Here is a 17,210-nt window from a genome sequence, read left to right as displayed (position 1 = left end):
TCTTTCCCCCCCTCTCTCTCTTCCCTTTCTCTCTCTCTTTCACTTCCCTCTATCTCTCTCTCTTCCCCCCTCTCTTCCCTCTTTCTCTTTCTTCCATGAAAAGAGAGAAGAGAGAGAGGAGAGGAGAGAAGAGAAGAGAGAGATGAGAGAAGAAATAGAAGTGAGAGAGGAGAGAAGAGACAGAAGAGAGAGGAAAAAAGAGAAAGAGGAGAAAAGAGATAGAAGTGCGATAGGAGAGAAGAGACAGAAGAGAGAGGAGAGAAGAGAGAGAGAAGCAAGAGAGAGAGAGAGAGAGAGGAGAGAAGAGAGATGAGAGAAGAGATAGAACTGAGAGAGGAAAGAGACGAGATATGAGAAGGGAGAGAGGAGAGAAAGAGAGAGAGAGGAGAGAAGAGAGAGGGAAAGAGAGAGAGAGGAGAGAGAGGGGGGTAGAGAGAGAGACGGAGAAGATAGAGAGAGGAGAGAAGAGAGAGAGGAGAGAAGAGAGAGGAGAGACGAGAGAGAGAGGGGAGATGAGAGGGTGAGAAGAGAGAGAGAGGAAGAGAAGATATAGAGAAGAGAGGAGAGAGAGGGGAGAAGAGAGAGATGAGAGATGAGAGAGAGAAAGAGAGAGGGAAGAGGGGAGTGAGAGAGGGAAGAGAGAGGAGAGAGGGAAGAGAGAGGAGAGAGAGGGACAGAGGAGAGAGAGGGGGAAGAGAGAGAGGGAAGAGAGAGAGGGGGGGCAAGAGAGAGGGAAGAGAGAAAGAGAGAAGAGATAGGGGGTAAGAGAGAAAGGGAATGGAGAGAGAGAAGAGAGGGAAGAGAGAGGAGAGAGAGGGAAGAGAGGAGAGAGGGAAGATAGGAGAAAGAGGGAAGAGAGAGGGGGAAGAGAGAGACAAGAGAGAGGGAAGAGAGAGAGAGAAGAGAGAGAGAGGTGAGAGAGAGAGGGAAGAGAGGCAGGAAAGAGAGGGAGAGAGGGAGAGAGAGGGAAGAGAGAAAGGGAAGAGAGAAGAGAGAGGGGGGGGGAAGAGAGAGAGAGAAGACAGAAAGGGAGGAGAGAGAGAAGAGAGAGAGAAGATAGAGGGGAGAGAGAGAGAGCGGGGGCGGGAGAGGGAAGATAGAGGGGAGAGAGAGAGGGAAGAGAGAGAGAAGATAGAGAGAGAGGGGGGGGGGAGGGGAAGAGAGAGGTCTGGTCAGGAAGAGGTATAGTGGTCAAGAAGCAGTTAAAATAAATAAAATACAATTTAAAAAATGTTTCCAGTGTTACAGCGCCCTGTTCCTTCCTACTTATATGTAAATACGGATGTATAGGTAAGTCCTACATGCATATGTAAGCCGTGTTCACACCACACGTGTGAGATATGGTCATGTATGTCAGATAACATCAATAATTCTACAACCAGACTGCCTCTGTAACTGTAAACTGGTAACCTGTAAAGGTGTTTAAAGCATCTCCTATGCAGAATTATAAGTACCGTAGTTTGGCGCCATTCCACGGGCATACACAGTATTAACGCATGACATGTCAGGTATCTATTCACCTGGAGTAACATCATCTTTTACATTTTATAAAAAAATTAGGTATTATATTGTCCAAAAATAGGGGACTTTAACCCCTCGCCTACCGGGCACTTATACCCCCTTCCCATCCAGGCCAATTTCCAGCTTTCGGCGCTGTCACACTTTGAATGACAATTGCGCGGTCATGCAACACTGTATCCATATGAAATTTTTATCATTTGTTTGAGACAGATAGAGCTTTCTTTTGGCGGCATTTAATCACCTCTGGGATTTTTATTTTTTCTTAAACAAACCAAAAACCACTGAAAATTTTTTTTTTTTTTTTAAAAAGTTTTTTCTTAGTTTTTGTTATACAATTTTGTAAATAAGTGATTTTTCTCCTTCACTGATGTGCGCTAATGAGGCTGCAGTGATGGGCACTGATAGGCTGCACTAATGGACACTGATAGGTGGCACTGATGGGCACTGATAGGTTGCACTGATGGGCATTGACAGGCATCACTGATGGGCACTGAAAGGCAGCACTGATACATGACACTGATATATGGCACTGATAGGCGGCACTGATAGGCAGCACTGACTGGCACTGATAGGCGGCACTGACTGGTACTGATAGGCGGCACTAACTGGCACTGATAGGTGGCACTGATGTGCACTGATAGGCGACACTGACTGGCACTGATAGGTGGCACTGATTGGCAGCACTGATATGTGGCACTGACTGGCATTGATAGGTGGCACTGATGGGTGACATTGAAAGGCAGCTCAGATGGGCACTGATATGTGGCATTGATGTACACTGGTATGCACTGATATGTGGCATTGATGTACACTGGTATGCACTGATATGTGCCATTGATGTACACTGGTATGCACTGATATGTGGCACTGATGTGGCACTGGCACGTGGCATTGATGAGCACTGACTGCTGGCACTGATGGACACTGACAGGTGGCACTTCTGGGGCCACACTGATCATCAGGACACACTGATCATCATTGCCCTGATGATCAGTGTACATGTCCCCTCTGTGGAAAGCTGATTATCAGCTCTCCTCTCCTCCTGTCAGCGTGACAGCTCGAGAGGAGAGAAATGCGGATAGCCGGCATTTCCGTATTTACATGTGATCAGCTGTGATTGGACACAGCTGATCACATGACCGAGCAGACATCTTCCGCTCTTTCCATGATCCACTGTGTCCGAGGGACACAGCGCACCGGCGATCGCCGCGCTGTGCTCCCTGAGGCGCACATGCGCAGTGAGAATGAAAGAACGTCATATGACGTCCTATCAGAACGAGAGAACCACCTTGCGCCCGTCATTGTACTATATGGCGGGCAGAAGGTGGTTAAAGGCATTGTACTTCAAACTAACAACACAATTTAATAAAACAATATTTATTTAAGTCTATTAAAAACGAATTGGGAGAAAAAAATGCACCATTGTTTTTAATGGGCTTCAAAAAATATTGTTTTATTAAATTGTGTTGTTAGTTTGAAGTACAAAAATAAACAATATGGTAAAATGTTCCACCATTTAGACTGTTTTTGCCGACATTCCAATGTATGTAAATCGAGAAAAGCTAGAAATGTTCCCCTGGGACTTTGTATGGCAAAAACCACATTTTTTGTATATTTTGCCATACAAAGTTCCAGGGGAACATTTCTAGCTTTTCTTAGTTTGAAGTACAATGCCTTTAAAGTCCCCTATTTTTGGAAAGTCATTTCCTTTTTGTTGTCTTGGTACTATTTTGGATGTGGCATCGTACGCCTATTCCCTGAGATGTGCTAAGATTTTCTTTTCTTGTTGAGTATTATATTGTGTTTGGGTGCAATAAGATTCATTAAAATTGCAACACCCAACATTTTATTCTATAGAGCCTCTGCTAAAAAAAAAAATAATAATAATAAAAAAATACAAATATATAAAAAATTTTTTAAAAAACTTGTGAGCCAATATAGTGACTTTCACCTTCAGAATGTGTAACAAAATACTATTTTTTAAAAATGAATAAAAACATAAAGTAAACCAAAAATAAAAACAATATGTGGTTCGCAAACACTTCACACCCAGCTCATATAATAGTGTATATAATAGTAAATAAATAAATTATTGTGCTGCGCTCCCTAAAAACAAAAACGGCATGTGCATATATATCAATTTTCAGAAACATGCAATAACCCTCTTAATTGTGTTCCACTAAAAATCCACCCATGCAGCAAAAACACCCCAATATAATACACAAAACATCCTCTTAAAAAATCACCCATGCATCAGAAATCATCCCAGTGTAATAAACAAAAGTCCTCTTTCCCATAAATCAGCTTCAATCAAATGGATTAATTCCAGGTTTCCAAGTTCCTTATAGCAACACTGCTGCTCTATTCTGCGCTCACCTCAATTCACAGCCTATCAGGCTAATAAACGCAGTGGAGTGTGGAGATCCAAAGAAGGTGGTGGTCATCCAAGGGATCCTTCATCCTCATGTGGGATAAACTGCATTTATTAGCCTGATAGGCTGTGAATTGAGGTGAGCGCAGAATAGAGCAGCAGTGTTGCTATAAGGAACTTGGAAACCTGGAATTAATCCATTTGATTGAAGCTGATTTATGGGAAAGAGGACTTTTGTTTATTACACTGGGATGTTTTTTGATGCATGGCTGATTTTTTATGAGGATTTTTTGTGTATTATATTGGGATGTTTTTGCTGCATGGGTGGATTTTTAGTGGAACACAATTAAGAGGGTTATTGCATATATATATATATATATATATATATATATATATAAAATGTTTGGGGGTTCTAAGTAATTTCTAGCAAAAAAATGTTTATATGTAGGAGAGGAATGCCAGAATTGGCCCAGTAAGTGGTAAACGAAGCGGACATCGGAGCTTGATTTGTCACAGCACATGCCAATCACCGGGTGGTGGCTGTTGATTGGCTGCCGGCACCCGGCGATCGGCTCTGACACTCATAGAACACAGCTCTGTCAATGTAAGCAGCACAGAGCTGTGTTCAGTGACAGGCGATCTAGCTTATTTTTCATTCCCTGCTAAGTAGGGAATGAAAACAACTAGATCCACAGTAAAAGCAACACACAGAACACACAAACACAAGTTAAGTACATAGATAACCCCTTGTTTGCCTTAGATGTTAACCCCTTCCTGCTCAGTGTCATTAGTACAGTGACGGTCATATTATTAGCACCGATCACTGTAATAATGGAACTGGTGATTGCAGTGGCAGTTAGTTCCCCCCAGCATCAGTCAGTGTCTGATTGACCACCACAGTGTTGCCGTCCCGTTATAAGTAGTATTAAGTAAATAAACATTCCAGTATATATCCCATAGTTTGTAGACGCTGGAACTTTCACACAAACCTATCAATACACACTTTAGACATAGCAGAATACAGTTTGGCCTACATTTATTCAAGATTTGATTTTTTATAGAAGTAAAAAATATTGGGGTTTTTTTTTTTCAAAATTGATGGTCTATTTTATTTTATATAATAATAATAATAAAAAAAAAAAGTGATCAAATACCACCAAAAGAAAGCTCTATTTGTGTGAAAAAATATAAACACTTTGTTTGGGTACAGCGTTGCTTGACTACGCAATTGTCAATTAAAGTAGCGCAGTGCCGCATAGTGGGAAATTGCCTGGTCATGGGGGGGGGGGGGGTAAATCTTCTAGAGGACAAGTGGTTAATTATCAAGTGGGAGCATAGTAGAGGAACTGGTACTACTGATGCATGAAGACGATTTTGACTTCGGGGGGGTAACAGAGACATGGTTTGATAGCTCACGATTGGCTGGCGACTGTCCAGGGGTACTCCCTGTACAGAAGGGAAATGGTAGGTAGAAGAGGGGAAGGGTTATGCATGTACAACAAGAGTGATTTGCCAGTGAACACAAGGGATGATATTGTTAACGGAGCAATGGAGGGGGTGGAATCTTTGTGGCTGGAGCTACAAAGTGGTGAATGTAATAGTGGGGGGATGCTACAGGACCCCCACCCTAATGAAGAGGAGATTGATCTCCTCTTACAGTTAGAAATGGTAGTGAGGTAGGGCAATGACATCATAATGGAGGACTTTAATTGTCCAGATATTGACCGGGCAGATGGAATTGCTCACTCCTCTAAGGCTTGGCACTTCTTAAATGTCTTGCGGGACAATTTTTATGGGCCGGTTGATGGACGCCCCAACTAGAAACAAGGCTCTGCTAGACCTACTAATAACAAACAACACAGAGCTGACAGCAGAAGTGGAAGAAGGGATAACTTACACATGGGATAACAACTTGATCACAGGGCAGTTGTGCTCACCATAAAGCACAGGAAAAACAGACACGAGGGTAGGACGTGTACATTAAGCACTTGATAAACAGTGACGTACCCATACATCGCTGGACTGCCATTGGTCATACCGGGTGGATGCCCACAGCCGCAGGTATCATCCCAGTAATGTTTTTTAGAGCTTTCTCATAAAAGCAATCCTAGCAGCTAATTAGCCGCTGGATGGCAGGAGGTGACATTCCTCCCAACCCCTTCCTAACCCCCCTCCCCCTCCACAGTTCTTTTGGACACTCCTGTCCCACTGGCCACCTGCTGACCTTAGAGGTAATCAGAGACCAGAACGGCTCTGATCACCTCTATAGTATAGGAAACCAGAAGAGAAGAGTATTCATCACTTCCAGTTTTCCTGGATGTAAATAGAGCCATTTTTAAATAGGGAAAGTGTCCGCTCACACTGATCCTGGTGTGATCAGATGCTTTTATGTGGAGAGGAAACATCTGGGATCTGATAGACCCAGATCTCTCCATAAAGTGTACCTGTCACTGCCTATGGCTATTCCCTGGGATAACAATAAAAATGATTTAAAAAAAACGTAAAGCAACAGTGTAAAAATATAAATATTAAAATATTTTAAAGCACCCCCCATCCCACCATGCTTGCGTGCAAAGGCGAACGCACACGCAGGTCCAGCACGCATGCAAATAGTGATTGTTCCACACATCTGAGGTATCACCGTGAACGTCAGATCAAGGGCAGTAATCCTAGCACCAGAACTCCTGAGTAAATCTAAAGTAGTAACCTGTAAAGGCTTTTAAAGCGCCACCTATGGATAGTAAAATTTAAGTCGTTTGTCGCCAGAGCAATTTTAAAACGTGACATGTTTGGTATCTATTTACTTAACGTAAAATCTTTTATATTAGCTTGAATCCCAACAATGGCACCACCTGTCTGGAGCTTGCATGTTCTCCCTGTGCCTGCATGGGTTTCCTCTGTGTACTCCGGCTTCCTCCCACACTCCAAAGACATGCTGGTAGATAATTGGATCTTGTCTAAATTGGCCCTAGGATGTGTATGTGTGAATAGGAGTTAAGGACCCTAGATTGTAAGCTCGAGGGTTAGGGATTCATGCAAATGTACAAGATATATATATATATATATATATATATATATATGTGTGTGTGTGTGTGTATATGTCTATGTAAAGCGCTGCGTACATTGACGGCGCTATACAATACCTGTAGTAAATAATTTTGAATTCATTTTAGCAACAATTGGGTATTATATTGTGTTTTGTGCTTTTAAATTCAAACAAGTGAATTTTTTCCCCCAAAAAAAATTGTGTTTGAAAAACCACTGTGCAAATACCATGTCACATTACAAAATTGCAACACCCCCCAATTTATTCTCTAGGGCCCCTGCTTTAAAAATCATATATAATATTCGGGGTTCTAAGATCTTTTCTAACAAAAAGTGTCAGAAAACGCCTGGTATTAAAGTGGTTAAATGAGAAGAGAGCCAACTTTACCAAACTGTGCTCCATACTCCATGATGTTAAATGGGATGATATTCTAGAAACAAAAAACATGGAGAAAAAGTGAGAGTGCTTTAAGAATATCTTAAATACAGGCATTAGGCAGTGTGTGTCACTGGGCAACAAATATTAAAAAAACCAGAGAAAAACCTGGGTTTCTAAATTCAAGTGTAAAAAGGCACATTAAAGAGAAAAAACTATTCATCATAAAATAGAAAGCCGAGGGGACACTGTCAACATTCCAGCGCTACAAAAAATGCAATAAACAATGTGTGATCAGGGCTGCAAAAATAGACCACAAGAGACACATAGCAGAGGAGAAAAAAAAGAACCGCAAACTATTTAAAAAAAAAAAATATATATATATATAGTAAAAAGGTAAAATCAAAGCATATTGGTCCCTCTAGAGCAGTGTTTCTCAACTCCAGTCCTCATGGACCCCCAACAGGTCATGATTTCAGGATTTCCATTATTTTGCACAGGTGATTTGATCAGTTTCACTGCCTTAGTAATTACCACAGCTGTTTCATCTGAGGGAAATCCTGAAAACATGACCTGTTGGGGGTCCATGAGGACTGGAGTTGAGAAACACTGCTCTAGAGATAGTCAGGGGACGTTGGTTTCACGTGACAGGAAGAAGGCAAATGTTTTAATCGAGTTCTTTTCCTCAGTATTTACTATGAAAAAGGAGGGGGTATAATAGACAAGATGGTACTGTTAGCAACACAGAAAGGAGTGTGCCTTCATGGCTAACGGAAGTGTTCTTAGAAGACTGATAAAACTGTTCTTAAAAGACTGATAAAACTTAAAGGATAAGTTCACTTTTTGGACAAAAATAATAAATGCATATTTTTTGGCAGGGAAAAAAATGTGCATTTATTATTTTCGTACAAAGGAGTCTGGAAAGCACTTCACCAGCAATCAGTAGATCGTTGATGCCATGTAGGTCTCCTACAGACCTGTCAAAATATCTGCTAGCTGTACGGGATGTTCTGACAGGAAGCTTCAATGAACTACCATGGTGCTCCACAGTGTTGTGGTAGTTCAGTGAAAACTACAAGCCCACAGCTGCTAAGGCTGTTGGGACTTGTAGTTCATTTACTCATGTAAGTCAGTGAATGAATGATGCGGCCATGTGGGCAGAGCCCCGAACGGCCACACTGTTTTTGAATTTGATAGATGGTATGGGGAAACTTCTCCCCATATTATCTGTCAGAGGGAGGGGGAAGGGGGGGCGGTGGCCGTGGCTGCAGCTATAGGAACATGTTACATGTTCCACCCTAAAAACGGATGGAACATGTAACATGTTCCCAAAGGTGAACTTATCCTTTAATGTGAACAAATCACCAGGACCAGACAGCTTACACCCGAGAGTCCTCAAAGAACTTAGCCAAGTCATTGCTAGTCCGTTGCTCCTAATCCTTAAGGACAGCTTACTAACAGGAATGGTACCAGCAGACTGGAAGAAAGCTAACGTGGTTCTAATATTCAAAAAAGGACCGAGATACATACCAGGAAACTACAAGCCAATCAACCTTACATCAATAGTATGTAAACTATAGGAGGGAAGGGATCATATCCAAGAATTTGCTAATGAAAATAGTATCTTTAGTAGTAACCAGCATGGGTTTATGAAAAGTCCAGACCAACCTGATAACCACTTCTTGCCCGGTCGGGAAGGACATTCACCATTTCCAGTGGATGTCATATGACTTTTATTTATTCCAGGTACTTATATAGTGCCGTCAATTTACTCCGCGCTTTACATATATATTGTACATTCACATCAGTCCCTGACCCTCAAGGGGTGTACAATCTAAGGTCCCTAACTCACATTCATACATACACATACTAGGGACAATTTAGACAGGAGCCAATTCACCTACCAGCATGTCTTTGGAGTGTGACAGGAAACCAGAGTACTTGGAGGAAACCCACACAGACACAGGGAGAACATGCAAACTCCAGGCAGGAAGTGCCGTGGCTGGGATTCGAACCAACAACCCTAGTACTGCCAGGTGGAAGTGCTAACCATTTAGCCACTGTGCTGCCCTGCTCTCCAGGAATGGGCCGGGCTGGGGTGAGATCTGTCACCCGATCAGTGTACCAGCCACTGCCGGTACCGTGTGATCGCTGTGACCAATCACAGCAGATCACATGACTATTGTGTTGATCTCTGTGATTGTGAAGAAATGTCACCAGCAAACCAAGGATTCCTTAAACAGATCCAAAGATTTATTGCCCGATGATGGGCCCTGCGTGGCTCCAAAACACTGCTTTTGCTTGCACTACGTGACCACAGAATAAAACTCTGGACCAGTTTGAGGAACCCTTGGTGTGCTGGTGACATTTCTTCACATTGAGTGTACAAGGTTCCCAGCCTGTGATCCCTGCAGCACCCAGCTATACCGAACAGCGATCACCAGGAAATTGTGCGTTGGGAATATTGTGATTGGACATGATCTCTGTGATTGGTCACATATCATTTGGTACAGATAGGGCCAATCACAGTGAACCACAATGGTAAATACAGAATGAATCAATTTAATTCAGCAAAAATGGTTGCTTATACCAATCATCAGTGAAATTAACTGGTATAAGCAGTCATAATGTGTAAAAAAAAAAATCCTGATTGTAGTACAATATTACTATGGTAACATTATATTGCTTTGCTCAGTTTGTTATATGATGGCGCTGTACTGCACTGGTGACAATTTGTAAAAAAAAAAAAACAAAGTGTGAAAAAAAAAATGTTTCAAATTCTCCATTTTCCAAAAAACTGTGACAAAAAAATTACAACTTCAAAAAACTTGCCGTGCATCTTACTAAATGCCTCAGACTGTCTACTTTCCAAAAAAGGGGTCATTTGGGAGGTATTTGTACTGTCTGGGAATTTAGGGCCTCAAGGAATTAAATCAGCTGTCAGTACATCAGGATTGATCGATTTTCAGAGATATACACCATAGTTGGTGGACTCTATAACTTTCCTACAGACTAAATATTAAACACTTATTTTCACCAAAGAAATGTAGCAGAATATATGGCTGGCCTAAATTTATGAAGAAAGATTATTCCATTTGGAAGGTATTTGTACTGTTTGGGCATTTTAGGGCCTCAAGAAATGAGATCAGCCATCAGTACATTAGGAATACATGTTGGCCTAAATTTATGAAGAAAGATTATTTATTTGAAAAATTTTACAACATAAATGAATAAAAACGCATTTTTTTTATATTTGGCTCTTTTCTGTTTATTTAGCAACAAATAAAAAACCCGGTGGTGATTAAATACCACCAAAGGAAAGCTTTATTTGTGTGAAAAAAATGATAGAAATTTCATATGGGTACAGTGTTGCATGACCGCACAATTGTCAAAGTGTGACAGCACTGAAAAGCTGAAAATTGGCCTGGGCAGGAAGGGGGTGAAAGTGCCGGGTATTGAAGGGGTTAATAGTCTGTAAACTATCAGAGGGGATGATAAGGACCATATCCAAGAAGTTGCTAGTGAAAATAGTATCGTTAGCAGTACCCAGGATGGGTTTATGAAAAATTCTTCCCTGCCGGATCAACCTGTTAAAATTCTACGATGAAGTGCGCTGCAATCTGGATAGAGGAAGGCCTGTGGATGTGGAGTATCTACATATCGCGAACCATTTGACACGACACCCCATAAAAATGCTTAATTCACAAATTGAGGTCTGTTGGCATTGATGATAGTGTATGTACCTGGATGGAAAACAGGTTACAGGGACGCGTCCAGAGGGTGGTGATGAACAACGTATCTTCAGAATGGTCTGGAGTAGTAAGTGGGGCACCCCAGGGCTCTGTCTTGGGACCAGTTCAGTTTACCTTGGTCATAAATGATATAGAGATCGGTATAAACAGTTCAATCTCGGTATTTGCTGACGATACAAAGATAAGCAGGGCGATAACTTCACAATAGGACAGCCTTTCTCAACCAGGGTGCCTAGGCACCCTGGGGTGCCTTGAGGTTTCTCCTGGGGTGCCTTGAGGTTTCTCCTGGGGTGCCTTGAGGTTTCTTCAGGGGTGCCTTGGCAATATGTCTAAAAATTGCCGAAAACTTTTATACAAGCCATCAGGTGGAACATGCCAACCTTTTAGTTACACAAAGGCACAGGTTTTCATTGTGCGCCATTACAGCCTTCTAACCACCGGCACACTGACAACCAATGACGTAATCAGTTCATAAGGAGCATGTCGGTTGCTTGTACAGAATCCTGGTTTGGCCCTCCCCAGTGCTGGGGGTCACATTAGCTCAGTGATGGGAGAAAAACTGAGGGAGAAGAGAAACATTGGAATACTAGTCAGTACCAGTGTGCAAAAGTGTATTTGCTGTGGAAGAATAAATCACCTCCAATGTTGGGTGTCCTACATGTGTGGATGTTGCTGCGTTATGTAAAACTATCAGAATAGTTTTTCACATTTTAGAATGGGGTGCCTTGGGACTGTCCATAATTATAAAGGGTGCCTCGGGACTGTCCATAATTATAAAGGGTGTCTTGAGTGAAAAAAGGTTGAGAAACACTGCAATAGGATATTGAAACTTTACAAGAAGACCTAAACAAATTAGAGGGGAGGGCAGTTACATGACGGATGAGGCTTAACACTGCTAAATGTAAAGTAACGTACTTGGGAGCAAAAATTATAAATGCAAACTTCTCCCTAGGGCAGGGGTGGGCAATGTGCGGCTCTCTAACTGTTGTGGAACTACATTTCCCATGAGGCATTGCAAAGACCAACATTGCAAAACTGACAGAGGTATGATGGAACTTGTAGTTCTGCAACAGCTGGAGAGCTGCACATTGCCCACCCCTGCCCTAGGGGGAGGACCTCTGGGGGGATCAAGGATGGAAAGGATCTGGGGGTCCCAGTTAATGACAGACTCTGCAATAGCATGCAGTGCCAATCTGCAGCAAGCAAGGCCAAGGGATTATTAAAAACGAGAAATACCAAGAGATAAATCTATAATTCCTCCACTTTACAGAGCTCTGGTTTGGCCACATCTGGAGTATGCCGTCCAGTTCTGGACACCAGTCCTCAGGAAGGATGTGCTGGAACTGGAGAAAGTCCAGAGAAGGGTAACAAAGCTGATAAGGGGGCTGGAGGAGCTCAGTTATGAGGAAAGGCTGCACACTATAAGCCTAGTTTCCCTGCAGAAGAGACGCCAAAGAGGGGATCTGATAGCGATATACAAATATTTAAATGGTGATTCCGGCATTGGGAGGAAACTGTTCAGTCTCAGGTCACTCAAGAGGACACGCGGCCACTCAATGAAATTGGAGGAGAAGCGGTTTACCTTTAAAGTGGTTGGAAAGGCTGAAGGTTTTTTTTACCTTTGTGCATTCTATGAATGATGATACAAAACCTTCTATGTGCTGCTCCCCCCACCGCCCCCGAAAACTCACCTGAGCCCCTCTCAATCCAGTGCTGTGCACGGTAGCCTCTGCTATCCTGGGTCTCTCTCTCTCCTCATTGGCTGTGACACAGCAGCTGGAGCCATTGGCTCCCACTGTTGTCAAACACAGCCAGTAAGCCAATGTGGAGAGGGGGGGGAGGGGCTGATCACTGAAGCATAGAGGGGACCATGGGAGCGAGCACACATCAGTGCTCCCATTGCAAGCGGCTTGTTATTGGGGGCACTGGTCAAAGGAGAGGAGCCAAGAGCGCTGGTAGGTGACCCGAGATGAAGAGGCCTGGGAAGAGACGTTTAAGAGGGGATCTGATAGCGATATACAAATATTTAAATGATGATTCCACCATTGGGAGGAAACTGTTCAGTCTCAGGTCACTCAAGAGGACACGTGGCCACTCAATGAAATTGGACAACAAGCAGTTTAACATTAACATGTGTAAGCGACCAATCACATTGTCCTGTATCCTGGGGTGGTGGGCGGGGCTCACCTCCAGATCACTGTGATTGCAAACACAGCCCCATCCAAGTGTCCCGTGTCCATATCTCTCTCTCATCTCCTCTCCCTTCATGGCTGCTCCTCCATTCACTGTGGCCGGGGAGAGGGAGAGCAGCTGCAGCATCAGCATCACTAATGACAGCCCTGTCCACGCGGCTGCTCCTTCGCTTGTGCTGCGAACTGCGGTTACAAATATTTTTTTACATTTCTGCAGTATATACAAAGTATCCGTGTTTTATCTATAAAAATGCTGCAAGTATAGAAAACCCCTTGATCTACCAAAAATCCAGTGAGCTTTTAATTTCCTTTTTGAGCCGACAACACAATTCCTCTACTGCCCTAAAATACAAAGTAATGTTATCAGCCTTCTCTGCTAGACTACAGAACATCTCCCCCTCCTCATCCCCAAAACATTAAGGGTGGTGTCCTGTAGTCCAGTAGTGGGGAACTCAGGTAGGCTGATCACACTGCTTAAGATTTCCATGCGGCAGAGGCAGCATTTTAGGCTCAAATGGGGAGTTAAAGGAAAGTACAGGTTCAGGTGTAATAAGGTATTAGTCTTTGAGAATGTGAATTATTAAGGCATGACTAGGGGCGGACTGACAACTCATGGGGCCCCCGGGCAATAGGGGATCATGGGGCCCCTGTGTCCTTGACCAAACTCAAAAAAGCCTATGAAAAAGGTACCAGGGGCATCTCATGGGGCCCCCTACTGACCCCGGGCCCTCGGGCAGTGCCCGAGTTTCCAAATGGTCAGTCCGCCCCTGGGCATGACACATTTCAGGTAAGGGTCATTTCACACTGCTACAGTATGGCTGCAGCGCGGGTGTACATGCGGTTTTTGTGCGGTTACCTGTGGTTTCCCATAGACTTTCTGCAATGTATTTTGTCCTGTGTATTTTGCTCATTTTCTGAAAGAGCACAGAAATTCCTGCATGCTGCATCTTTGGTGAGCTTTCAGAAAATATGCCAAAAATCCGGGACATAATAGAAAGTTTACAGGAAACTATGGGTAACCCGCAGGAAAACCGCATGTACACCCGCACTGCAGCACAAAGACACCAAACAAAACAGCACAAACTCTGCACAGTGTAGTAAATCGTTAAAAACGTGTATATTAAGACCAACAAAACTGCACTCAAATATCTGGCGGGGGAGCGTAGCGACACTGGGATCCTCGAGATGGGAGCCGGCAATTTTGGAGGATAACCACGCAGCCTTGGCCACAGGCATGGAGAGGAAGAGGTGAGAACCAAGTGCCAACCACACACACACACGCACACACACACACACACACACACACACACACACTGTATGCTCCTTGTGGAACCACATAAAGCTAATAGCCAATATTGTTCAACACCTTCCCGCCTGGCCTACAGTAAAATGATGGATGAGCAGGACATTTGCCGTTCTGGGTCCTCCCCAGAATGCACCCTGAGCTGCGCTGTGACGCGATCTGTCGCCCACTGTGTTCGGGGACAGATCAGTGTACCAGCCCCTTGCCGATACCATATGTGCTCAATCACAGCATATCACATGACAATGGTGGACAATGGATGATGTCCAATCATGCAATTCACTGTGTACTACTGTGATTGGTCACAGTGATCACATGGTACAGACAGGGCCAAAGACAGCACATCTGTACCATGAGATTAGTTGTGGCTAATCACAGCTAACCACAATAGTAAACACTGAATGGATTTTATTCAGAAAAAAATTGCTGTTTATAACAGTGAAATTCACTGTGTGGGTGCAGAGGTGAGCTGTGGATGGGGCGGGTGCAGAGGTGAGCTATGAATGGGGGGGTGCAGAGGTGAGCTGTGGATGGGGGGGTGCAGAGGTGAGCTGTGGATGGGGTGGGTGCAAAGGTGAGCTGTAGATGGGGGAGTGCAGAGGTGAGCTATGAATGGGGGGGTGCAGAGGTAAGCTGTAGATGGGGGAGTACAGAGGTGAGCTGTGAATGGGGGGGTGCAGAGGTGAGCTGTAGATGGGGGAGTGCAGAGGTGAGCTGTGGATGGGGGAGTGCAGAGGTGAGCTGTGGATGGGGGAGTGCAGAGGTGAGCTGTGGATGGGGGGGTGCAGAGGTGAGCTGTAGATGGGGGAGTGCAGAGGTGAGCTGTGGATGGGGGGGTGCAGAGGTGAGCTGTAGATGGGGGAGTGCAGAGGTGAGCTGTGAATGGGGGGGGGGTGCAGAGGTGAGCTGTAGATGGGGGAGTGCAGAGGTGAGCTGTAGATGGGGGGGTGCAGAGGTGAGCTATGAATGGGGGGGTGCAGAGGTGAGCTGTAGATGGGGGAGTGCAGAGGTGAGCTGTGAATGGGGGGTGCAGAGGTGAACTGTAGATGGGGGAGTGCAGAGGTGAGCTGTGAATGGGGGGTGCAGAGGTGAGCTGTAGATGGGGGAGTGCAGAGGTGAGCTGTGGATGGAGGGGTGCAGAGGTGAGCTGTGGATGGGGAGGGTGCAGAGGTGAGCTGTGGGTGGAGGGGTGCAGAGGTGAGCGGTGGATGAGGTGGGTGCAGAGGTGAGCTGTGGATGGGGCGGGTGCAGAGGTGAGCTGTGGATGGGGCGGGTGCAGAGGTGAGCTGTGGATGGGGGAGTGCAGAGGTGAGCTTTAGATGGGGGGGTGCAGAGGTGAGCTATGAATGGGGGGGTGCAGAGGTGAGCTATGAATGGGGGGGTGCAGAGGTGAGCTGTGGATGGGGCGGGTACAGAGGTGAGCTGTAGATGGGGGAGTGCAGAGGTGAGCTGTGGATGGAGGGGTGCAGAGGTGAGCGGTGGATGAGGTGGGTGCAGAGGTGAGCTGTAGATGGGGGGGGTGCAGAGGTGAGCGGTGGATGAGGTGGGTGCAGAGGTGAGCTATGAATGGGGGGGTGCAGAGGTGAGCTGTGGATGGGGGAGTGCAGAGGTGAGCTGTGGATGGAGGGGTACAGAGGTGAGCTGTAGATGGGGGGGTGCAGAGGTGAGCGGTGGATGAGGTGGGTGCAGAGGTGAGCTATGAATGGGGGGGTGCAGAGGTGAGCTGTGGATGGGGGAGTGCAGAGGTGAGCTGTGGATGGAGGGGTGCAGAGGTGAGCGGTGGATGAGGTGGGTGCAGAGGTGAGCTGTGGACAGGGCGGGTGCAGAGGTGAGCTGTAGATGGGGGAGTGCAGAGGTGAGCTGTGAATGGGGGGGTGCAGAGATAAGCTGTGGATTGGGGGGGGAGGGGGTGCAGAGGTAAGCAGGGAGTTGCTAAGAGGTGGGACAGGACAGAGACAATGATGGCCCAGAGGAAGGGAGATGAGTTTAAGTGAAGGAGGGTTATGTACTTCAATCCTTCTTAGTATAGTATGACTACATCAGCTTTAAAGAAAAAAAAATATATTTTTTTTTAATTAATTGTCTCCGGCCCCCTAAGTGCTGCCTTCTAGGTTTTGTACTTACCTTCCACTTCAATGATTTTCAGTCTCTCTCTGCAAACAGCTGCTACAGAAAGTGCAATGCATGCCACAGTCCCATTCATTACTATGGGAGAGCTGCACTCATGGGGCCTCCAGCAGTCACTGAGAGTACAGCTCTCTCATACAAATGAATTGGTCATAGCAGACATGCGCAGTACATGAAGGTCACAGGATCAGAGGCGAGGGGGAATCACAACACCTAGTGAGCACAACTCAGCGGCCTGAGGGCAACTAATTAAAGAAAAAAAAAATGAGGTTGTCCTTAAAGATTAGCACTTGTTTTTACCACTAAGAGACCTTCATTAAAAACTGCACACCAACATACCAGTGATGATTATCTTAATACCCAATAATGAGGTGCAGGAAGTTAAGGGGGGTGAACCAAAGCACTGACTTCATAGCTGAAGTCAGAATTTGCATACCAAGAAGTCTAGAGTTTTTGAGCCCCCTAGTAGACAGCTGCAACTACATGCCGGCACCTAAGGTTGCCTACTAATGCATGCAAAGCA

The 17,210-nt window shown here is 44.8% G+C and overlaps 1 long non-coding RNA gene across 1 annotated transcript in view; it reads right to left on the bottom strand.

Moving 5' to 3' along the window:
• The window catches only part of LOC149441698 (uncharacterized), a 96,106-nt gene extending 79,384 nt beyond the window's left edge, over positions 1 to 16,722 (bottom strand). Inside the window, exon 1 of the long non-coding RNA XR_016307305.1 lies at positions 16,685 to 16,722. This is a non-coding gene — a long non-coding RNA (uncharacterized LOC149441698). The remainder of the gene's footprint in view (positions 1 to 16,684) is intronic.
• Positions 16,723 to 17,210: the final 488 nt, after the last annotated feature.

The sequence above is a fragment of the Staurois parvus genome, unplaced genomic scaffold (genome assembly GCF_062004578.1).
Source record: "Staurois parvus isolate SC_StPar_1 unplaced genomic scaffold, SC_StPar_1.0 ptg000957l, whole genome shotgun sequence".
NCBI classification, from domain to species: domain Eukaryota; kingdom Metazoa; phylum Chordata; class Amphibia; order Anura; family Ranidae; genus Staurois; species Staurois parvus.
The sequence above is the reverse complement of the archived record's forward strand: the minus strand, read 5'-3'. Positions and strand labels throughout refer to the sequence as shown.